The sequence below is a fragment of the Salvelinus namaycush genome, unplaced genomic scaffold (assembly GCF_016432855.1).
Source record: "Salvelinus namaycush isolate Seneca unplaced genomic scaffold, SaNama_1.0 Scaffold21, whole genome shotgun sequence".
NCBI lineage: Eukaryota > Metazoa > Chordata > Actinopteri > Salmoniformes > Salmonidae > Salvelinus > Salvelinus namaycush.
This window is the reverse complement of record NW_024058897.1, coordinates 37689-48642: the sequence shown is the minus strand read 5'-3', so window position 1 is coordinate 48642 and position 10954 is coordinate 37689.

Here is a 10954-nt window from a genome sequence, read left to right as displayed (position 1 = left end):
GCAACTTTGACCGTGGTATGATTGTTGATGCCACACATGGTGATTCCAGCATCTCAGAAACAGCTGCCTTCCTGGGATTTTTACGCACTACAATCTCTAGAGTTTACAGGGAATTGTGCAATAAACAAAACACATTCAGTGAGCAGCAGTTCTGTGGGCAAAAACACCTTGTTAATGAGAGGTCAGAGGAGAATGTCCAGACTCATTCAAGCTAAGAGAAAGGCCACAAACGCTCAAATAACAGCTGTTTAAAACAGGGGTGTGCAGAATTTGCGTCTCTTAACTTACAACACCGTGAATAATTCAGGCTGTTGTGGAGGCAAAAGGGGGTCCTACCCAGTACTAGATAGGTGTACCTAATAAAGTGGCCGGTGAATATACAGTAATGTCAAATCTGAAAACATGGTCTGGAAAAGTGGTACATGGGACCATAGAAACAGTGTCTGATAAAGAATGATGATGAAATATTACATCCATAGATAATGTAGTCCAATTGGTTCATGTTCCACGGTAATTGGTGTCAATGGATCTTGTTATCCTGAAACTTTCATGATCTAAACATGGAATATTGTTAGTCAGTTTCCATAAAACTATGTATTAAGAGTAACGCAACAGTTACTTATCATTTTGAGCAGTTGTATCAATTGATAGTTAGATCATTGTAATGAAATGAATACAGTCATTTCAGATGGAATGTGTGAATTGCATTTTGAAATGGTAGTACTTTGATGTTAAGTTCTGTCATTTTGAACAGGTGATTTTAGTTCAATGAACAAATGATCTTAGCTTTATGTGTACTGTATTCAAGCAATTGGAAAAATTGTTTTGCATTTTGATCATCGGTTGTGAGTTTTGTGTCTAGAGTTTTGAAAAATGACATCAAGGTTCCGAAATTAGTGCCAAAGTGATTGTAAAAAACTGTAAATGCTTTGCATCGTCATCACCCGCTGGGCACAGACGTCAGTTCACCGTCTAGCTTTGATTTACATTTGGTTGAGTTGTCAACTAACCATGAATTCAACATAAAATCAACAACAAATGTCACCATGTCATTGAATTTAAGATAAAAGTTGGGTGAAAAGAATGCCATCACGTTGATGACTTTTTGGTTATCCACGTTGATTAAATGTCATCACATATATTTTTTTGCTTGAAATGACGTGGAAACAACGTATATTCAACCAGTGGCCACATGCTCCAGGCTGCAGTAGACTACCTATTTGGCTTGAATCATCAAGTTTCATCACTGCGAGTTAAAAGGACATACAGTTAAAATGATGCATAAGGTCACAGCATTCCATAAGGTCACAGCATTCCATAAGGTCACAGCATTCCATTCCACACATCAGAGTGTGTTCAAATAAATCAACAGTATGGTGGAAATCATTATGAAATAACACTTGTGGATACAACGTTTGAAAGTAAAACAGTTAAATAGAAGGAAGGTTGGGGATTGGTTCAAAGTTCATGTAATCCCATCAACATACAGCAGGGGGCACCATTCAACATCTTATAACTGAACAAGCTTCATCACTACTGATAACAGACTATTTGAAATGTATTTTCAACATCATCTGCCAGGCCTGTAAAATGCAATGACATTTTATACAGTCAGCTCTAATACTTTAGTGGAGGCCTCTTTCAGGGCAGGTAGACTAGCGGGTAAGAATGTTGGGCCAATAACCCAGAGGTCGCTGGTTTGAATCCCGAGCTGAAACATCTGTCAAAAGGCTCTTGGGCAAGGCACGTAACCCTAATTACTCCTGTGGTTCACACTGGATAAGAGCGTCTGCTAAATGACTTACATGTAGAACAGCAGAAGAGCAATCATAAATATAATTTAAATGACCAAATCTAGGCCAAATATGTGTGTTAACATGAGAGCAGGGTTTACTGATTCCATGACAGATATGAGAGCAGGGTTTACTGATTCCATGACAGATATGAGAGCAGGGTTTACTGATTCCATAACAGATATGAGAGCAGGGTTTACTGATTCCATGACAGATATGAGAGCAGGGTTTACTGATTCCATGACAGATATGAGAGCAGGGTTTACTGATTCCATGACAGATATGAGAGCAGGGTTTACTGATTCCATGACAGATATGAGAGCAGGGTTTACTGATTCCATAACAGATATGAGAGCAGGGTTTACTGATTCCATGACAGATATGAGAGCAGGGTTAACTGATTCCATGACAGATATGAGAGCAGGGTTTACTGATTCCATGACAGATATGAGAGCAGGGTTAACTGATTCCATGACAGATATGAGAGCAGGGTTAACTGATTCCATGACAGATATGAGAGCAGGGTTTACTGATTCCATGACAGATATGAGAGCAGGGTTAACTGATTCCATGACAGATATGAGAGCAGGGTTTACTGATTCCATGACAGATTGAGAGCAGGGTTTACTGATTCCATGACAGATATGAGAGCAGGGTTTACTGATTCCATGACAGATATGAGAGCAGGGTTAACTGATTCCATGACAGATATGAGAGCAGGGTTTACTGATTCCATGACAGATTGAGAGCAGGGTTTACTGATTCCATGACAGATATGAGAGCAGGGTTTACTGATTCCATGACAGATATGAGAGCAGGGTTTACTGATTCCATGACAGATATGAGAGCAGGGTTAACTGATTCCATGACAGATATGAGAGCAGGGTTTACTGATTCCATGACAGATTGAGAGCAGGGTTTACTGATTCCATGACAGATTTGAGAGCAGGGTTTACTGATTCCATGACAGATATGAGAGTACGGTTTACTGATTCCATGACAGATTGAGCCGACAGCAATAACAACATAGTTGAGATTAGTAGTGACCAGGGCCCGTAGGAGTGCTGATCTAGCATCAGATTGGACTTTAGATCATAATGAATATATGGACAGATCCTAGATCAGTTCTCCTACTCTGAGATGCTTTCTGGATACGGTATGTGATCTTAGCCAGAATGTGTTGGGTTGACAGTCACTGGATCGGGGTTCTAGTAGGATCACTATGTTTGTTTACATAAACAATGATTTGATCATGTATATATGGTGATCTAGTCATTAGTTCTTGTTGCTGTTATTTGTAAGGATTTTACAGGGTAGGATGAAGGTCTTTCATTCGCCTGGCCATAACTACTGTCACACAATATCTGAATACTTGGTCAGCTGAAATCAGGGAAAGATATTTCTGGATGAATCTCTGTTTTAATCCCTTCATGACTAACAGGTTCAGACCCATATCAGGACTGACTTCACAGAAGTAGGTTAGCACTGGTGATGAATATGAGAGTTTCATCTCTCTTTAAAATAATCAATATATTCTCTGTTTCTTTTCTCTCTTTATTGGGATTTTATTCACTTCCAAATGATTCATAATTAAGTTTAATAATTGCATCAAGAAACAAGACCCACCACTTAAGCCCTTCTATCTATACATGTTCAAAATGTTTTATCCTCCAAATGTCTGTATAAAAGTAGATCTACACATGGTGTCTGTCTGTATAAAAGTAGATCTACACATGGTGTCTGTCTGTATAAAAGTAGATCTACACATGGTGTCTGTCTGTATAAAAGTAGATCTACACATGGTGTCTGTCTGTATAAAAGTAGATCTACACATGGTGTCTGTCTGTATAAAAGTAGATCTACACATGGTGTCTGTCTGTATAAAAGTAGATTTACACATGGTGTCTGTCTGTATAAAAGTAGATCTACACATGGTGTCTGTCTGTATAAAAGTAGATCTACACATGGTGTCTGTCTGTATAAAAGTAGATCTACAAATGGTGTCTGTCTGTATAAAAGTAGATCTACACATGGTGTCTGTCTGTATAAAAGTAGATCCATAGCCTACACATGGTGTCTGTCTGTATAAAAGTAGATCCATGCACTACACATGGTGTCTGTCTGTATAAAAGTAGATCCATGCACTACACATGGTGTCTGTCTTTATAAAAGTAGATCCATGCACTACACATGGTGCCTCCCAGTGAATCAGGGGCTCCACCAGTTCCTGACCAGTCCTGTTGTAAACCATATCACCGCCCCTGTCAACCCTCCCATGACAACACCCCCAAAACCACCTGTCAGAACTCCCATCAACAACCCCGTCCCTATGGCGACGAAGAGCTCCAATCTGTCACCGACGATTCTCTGCCTGTCCTCCTTCCTCCACTGGTATCTGTAGCGCTCCCTCTCCTCCACCTCATTGGTCCGCACTGCCAAGAGAAAGACACACCCCTCTTTACTCAAAGGGAGAAACAGTCACCAAGGTGGAAGAGATCTATGTTCTTTGAGGAAAGTGTATGAAAAATAACCTCATAAATACTATATTCTTCTGTATTTTACTGTAGTTTACTGTATTGTAACTATTGTGAATAAGTATAATTAAGTAAATGGCACAGATTATTTATTCAACGTATTTCACAAATCACCGTTGGATGGAGAGCTTTCACTAAAAGACTGAAAAGGAGATATTTCTATTTATGGAGAAAGATGAAGTAGCCCCTATACACTGATCTGAGGTCAGATTTGTGTTTTGGGCCTGTAAGTAGGCCCTGACAGGAATGGATAGGTTGGAGAAAGATGAAGTAGCCCCCAGACACTGATCTGAGGTCAGTTTTGGTGTTTTAGTCCTATAAAGGGGCCCTAACAGGATTGGATAGGTTGGAGAAAGATGAAGTAGCCCCCAGACACTGATCTGAGGTCAGCCTTGGTGTTTTAGTCCTATAAAGGGGCCCTAACAGGATTGGATAGGTTGGCGAAAGATGAAGTAGCCCCCAGACACTGATCTGAGGTGGACAATAGAGAATGTAGTATGTTGTTTAATGTTGAGTCACTCACCCACTGTAGGATTCTGGAAAACAGCGGTGCTCTGTGCAGTTCTGACCAGTTCATTTTGGTAGCATGTCTGCATTTGGCTCTGGACTCTATCTCCCATGGTCCTTTGCTGATACTCCTCTGGCTTCTCCCTAGTGAGACTGGCTGATGAGGTGGGAAATGTGGTCATTGGACTTTTGTTCTGTTATGTAACATTCTCCACATTAGAGTCTGGCCTGAGCAAGGCACTGGTACATAGACACACTATCTACAAATCACTGGTACATAGACACACTATCTACAAATCACTGTCAATTCCAAACAACTACCCATTATAATGTGATCATTACTCGTTAAGACCAGAATCTATACAGCAGTTTTATATTTCATGGGTTATTTAAGCAAAAAGGCCCAAGGGGGTGTGGTATATGGCAAATATACCACAGCTAATGGCTGTTCTTATGCACAATGCAACGCAGAGTTAGCCGTGGTATATCGACCATATACCAGAAACCCCTGAGGAGCCTTATTGCTATTATAAACGGGTTACCAACGTAATTGGAGCAGTAAAAATACATGTTTTGTCATACCCGTGGTATACGGTCTGATATACAACGGCTTTCAGCCAATCAGCATTCAGGGATTGAACCACACAGTTTATAATGTTACTTAATTATTCCTAAGTTATTCATTATTATGTTTAAAATCAAATCACATTGTAATGGTCACATACACATATTTAGCAGATGTTATTGCAGGTGTTCCTAACTCCAACAGTGCAGTAATATCTAACAATTCACAACAATACACACAAATCTAAAAGTAACACAATAAAATTAAGAAATATAGAAATGTATTTATGAATGTGTATTTTAATGATATAATCAACCAAGAAAGTGTTGCCTACTAGTTATTGAAATTAACAGGAATACACAGGTGAGTGTCAACATGCACTACAATAGGATATTTTATGATTTATCAACGTTTAGTTTTACGAAGTAAGGAAATCAAGAATAGTTCGGAACTTACTCAGACTCACTTCCATCTCAGCTCAGCCGGGGAAAAGGAGACTCTCACAACATGTGATGTTATCACACCACACTGAGGAAGTTATGAATAAAATATTGCTGAAAGAGCAAATCACAAATTGTCAGGTGATCCAACACATGTAGACGACAAGTCTAGGACCAAAAGGCTCCTTAGCAGCTTCTACCCCCGAGCCATAAGTCTGCTGAACAATTAATCAAATGGCCACCAGACTATTACATTGCCCCCCCCCACTCCATTTGTTTTTTTACACTGCTGCTATTTGCTGTTATTATCTATGCATAGTGACTTCACCCCTACCTACATGTACAAATTACCTCGACTAACCTGTACTCCCGCACACTGACTCAGTACCGGTACCCCCTGTATATAGCCACATTATTGTTATGTTATTATGTTACTTTTTATTATTTTTTGCTTTAGTTTATTTGTTAAATATTTTCTTCAACTCTTCTTGAACTGCATTGTTGGTTAAGGGCTTGTAAGTAAGTATTTCACGGTAAAGTCTACACTTGTTGTATTCAGCACATGTGACAAATAGTTTGATTTGATTACACACATCCTAGACTCTATCAGGTGAACCATGAATGAAATGTTATAATATCTGTACATATAGGAACACCTGTAATGACAAAAGTACAACGATTGATGTTTAGCTTGAGATTAAGAATCAGTGGTAGACACTTTGTAAGTGCATGAAGAGGTCAACTGTACAAAAGTCAAATGTCTTTGTGTTGAAACTATACTTTCAGTTCCTGTTGATACTATGTTCCAGTCTTACTTCTGCAATAGGAGGAAGAAGGATTGAGAAACTAACTGCAATTAACAATGAGCTGAAATCCACCTTGCAGAGACATCTTTGTATTAGCAACTATTAATTATGAGCTTATATGGTATTAAAGTTAAGGGACATCACCCTGGGCGGGGTGATCCTCAGTAGGGGATAAAAAAGGAAAACACCATATTTTGAACTGAGTGTCTTGCTTGCAAATTGCTGTAAGTGTAAACTCCGGGTTGCAATCTTTATTAAACAAACTAACCTCTGATCAAAGAAGTTTCCTGTGGTCTCTTGTATGAACAACCATCACATGTAGACTACACACATCCTAGACTCTATCAGGTGAACCATCACATGTAGACTACACACATCCTAGTCTCTATCAGGTGAACCATCACATGTAGACTACACACATCATAGACTCTATCAGGTGAACCATCACATGTAGTCTACACACATCCTAGACTCTATCAGGTGAACCATCACATATAGACTACACACATCATAGACTCTATCAGGTGAACCATCACATGTAGACTACACACATCCCAGACTCTATCAGGTGAACCATCACATGTAGTCTACACACATCCCAGACTCTATCAGGTGAACCATCACATGTAGACTACACACAGCCTAGACTCTATCAGGTGAACCATCACATGTAGACTACACACATCATAGACTCTATCAGGTGAACCATCACATGTAGTCTACACACATCCTAGACTCTATCAGGTGAACCATCACATGTAGACTACACACATCCTAGACTATATCAGGTGAACCATCACATGTAGACTACACACATCCTAGACTCTATCAGGTGAACCATCACATGTAGACTACACACATCCTAGACTCTATCAGGTGAACCATCACATGTAGACTACACACATCCTAGACTCTATCAGGTGAACCATCACATGTAGACTACACACATCCCAGACTCTATCAGGTGAACCATCACATGTAGTCTACACACATCCCAGACTCTATCAGGTGAACCATCACATGTAGACTACACACATCCTAGACTCTATCAGGTGAACCATCACATGTAGACTACACACATCCTAGACTCTATCAGGTGAACCATCACATGTAGACTACACACATCCTAGACTCTATCAGGTGAACCATCACATGTAGACTACACACATCCTAGACTCTATCAGGTGAACCATCACATGTAGACTACACACATCCTAGACTCTATCAGGTGAACCATCACATGTAGACTACACACATCCTAGACTCTATCAGGTGAACCATCACATGTAGACTACACACATCCTAGACTCTATCAGGTGAACCATCACATGTAGTCTACACACATCCTAGACTCTATCAGGTGAACCATCACATATAGACTACACACATCATAGACTCTATCAGGTGAAACATCACATGTAGACTACACACATCCTAGACTCTATCAGGTGAACCATCACATGTAGACTACACACATCCTAGACACTATCAGATGAACCATCACATGTAGACTACACACATCCTAGACTCTATCAGGTGAACCATCACATGTAGACTACACACATCCTAGACTCTATCAGGTGAACCATCACATATAGACTACACACATCATAGACTCTATCAGGTGAACCATCACATGTAGACTACACACATCCTAGACTCTATCAGGTGAACCATCACATGTAGACTACACACATCCTAGACTCTATCAGGTGAACCATCACATGTAGACTACACACATCCTAGACTCTATCAGATGAACCATCACATGTAGACTACACACATCCTAGACTCTATCAGGTGAACCATCACATGTAGACTACACACATCCTAGACTCTATCAGGTGAACCATCACATGTAGACTACACACATCCTAGACTCTATCAGGTGTACCATCACATGTAGACTACACACATCCTAGACTCTATCAGGTGAACCATCACATGTAGACTACACACATCATAGACTCTATCAGGTGAACCATCACATGTAGACTACACACATCCTAGACTCTATCAGGTGAACCATCACATGTAGACTACACACATCCTAGACTCTATCAGGTGAACCATCACATGTAGACTACACACATCCTAGACTCTATCAGGTGAACCATCACATGTAGACTACACACATCATAGACTCTATCAGGTGAACCATCACATGTAGACTACACACATCCTAGACTCTATCAGGTGAACCATCACATGTAGACTACACACATCCTAGACTCTATCAGGTGATCCATCACATGTAGACTACACACATCCCAGAAATAGATTCCCCCCAAAATCACACATTACACATTTTCAATCTGCTACACTGGAAGAGCAACATTTATGACTCATACACTATGAGCATTTACATTATTTGAAACGGTCACCATTTTATGCTTTCTCATCAGCTAATCTTTAACATGAATTTTAATTCAGGCCATCTGATTTCTCCTGAGAGCAGCAGGATCTAGACAATATAACGCATTGAACATGGACTCAACTGACATTTGAATCACTTTAGAATGATTAAAACATCCGACAAAGCATTTTGTGGGGTTAACGATACATTTTAAAAGCGTTAGAGTTTAAAACATGACCTCGCCAACACACGGGAGCCTCACGGATCCTGCGCTTATCTTTTCAGCGGAGACACATTTGGAAATCACTTATAAGCAATATGTTTTATATCTCTCTTATCTCAAAGGGTTTTCTTTGTAAAATTACACGTAAAATCAGTTTAAACACACTAACTTTGAAAGTTTCAGATTTTAAGTACCTGTTTCAGGTGATCTGTGGCAAGACTGTAGTCCAAGGTTTTATCAAGATATTTCCGGGATGTGATAACATCAATAAAACCTGAGGTTCAAAGTTTTACTTCTCCTGCAACAACAGAATATTAACACTTTAACTGCTGAAATACATGATGGAAGACATGAACTGAATCTAGAATGTTAACACTTTAACTGCTGAAATAAATGATTGAAAACAAACTGAATCTAGAATGTTAACACTTTAACTGCTGAAATACATGACGGAAAACATGAACTGAATCTAGAATGTTAACACTTTAACTGCTGAAATACATGATGGAAAACATGAACTGAATCTAGAACGTTAACACTTTAACTGCTGAAATACATGATGGAAAACAAACTGAATCTAGAATGTTAACACTTTAACTGCTGAAATACATGACGGAAGACATGAACTGAATCTAGAATGTTAACACTTTAATTGCTGAAATACATGATGGAAGACATGAACTGAATCTAGAATGTTAACACTTTAACTGCTGAAATACATGATGGAAGACATGAACTGAATCTAGAATGTTAACACTTTAACTGCTGAAATACATGATGGAAGACATGAACTGAATCTAGAATGTTAACACTTTAACTGCTGAAATACATGATGGAAAACATGAACTGAATCTAGAATGTTAACACTTTAACTGCTGAAATACATGATGGAAGACATGAACTGAATCTAGAATGTTAACACTTTAACTGCTGAAATACATGATGGAAGACATGAACTGAATCTAGAATGTTAACACTTTAACTGCTGAAATACATGATGGAAAACAAACTGAATCTAGAATGTTAACACTTTAACTGCTGAAATACATGATGGAAGACATGAACTGAATCTAGAATGTTAACACTTTAACTGCTGAAATACATGATGGAAGACATGAACTGAATCTAGAATGTTAACACTTTAACTGCTGAAATACATGATGGAAGACATGAACTGAATCTAGAATGTTAACACTTTAACTGCTGAAATACATGATGGAAGACATGAACTGAATCTAGAATGTTAACACTTTAACTGCTGAAATACATGATGGAAAACATGAACTGAATCTAGAATGTTAACACTTTAACTGCTGAAATACATGATGGAAGACATGAACTGAATCTAGAACGTTAACACTTTAACTGCTGAAATACATGATGGAAGACAAATGGAGTCAGACGGTAATACAGAGAAGTACCATATGGAGAATGATAGTTTCATATAGTTCATGAAAAACACACAAACTCTTGTCAGTCTGTGGGACATAACGTTGCATTGTGTTGCTAATCTGTTACGCATGTGTGTGTGCCAGTATGTGTGTGCATGCTAGTGTGTGTAGTGTGGGTGTATGGATGTGTGTCTGTGCCTGGGTGCGACATAGTGGCCAGCCGGGTGCTGCTCCCCTCCTGTGTGTGTGTGTGTGTGTGTGTGTGTGTGTGTGTGTGTGTGTGTGTGTGTGTGTGTGTGTGCGTGCGTGCGTGCGTGTGTGACATAGTACCCAGCCCAG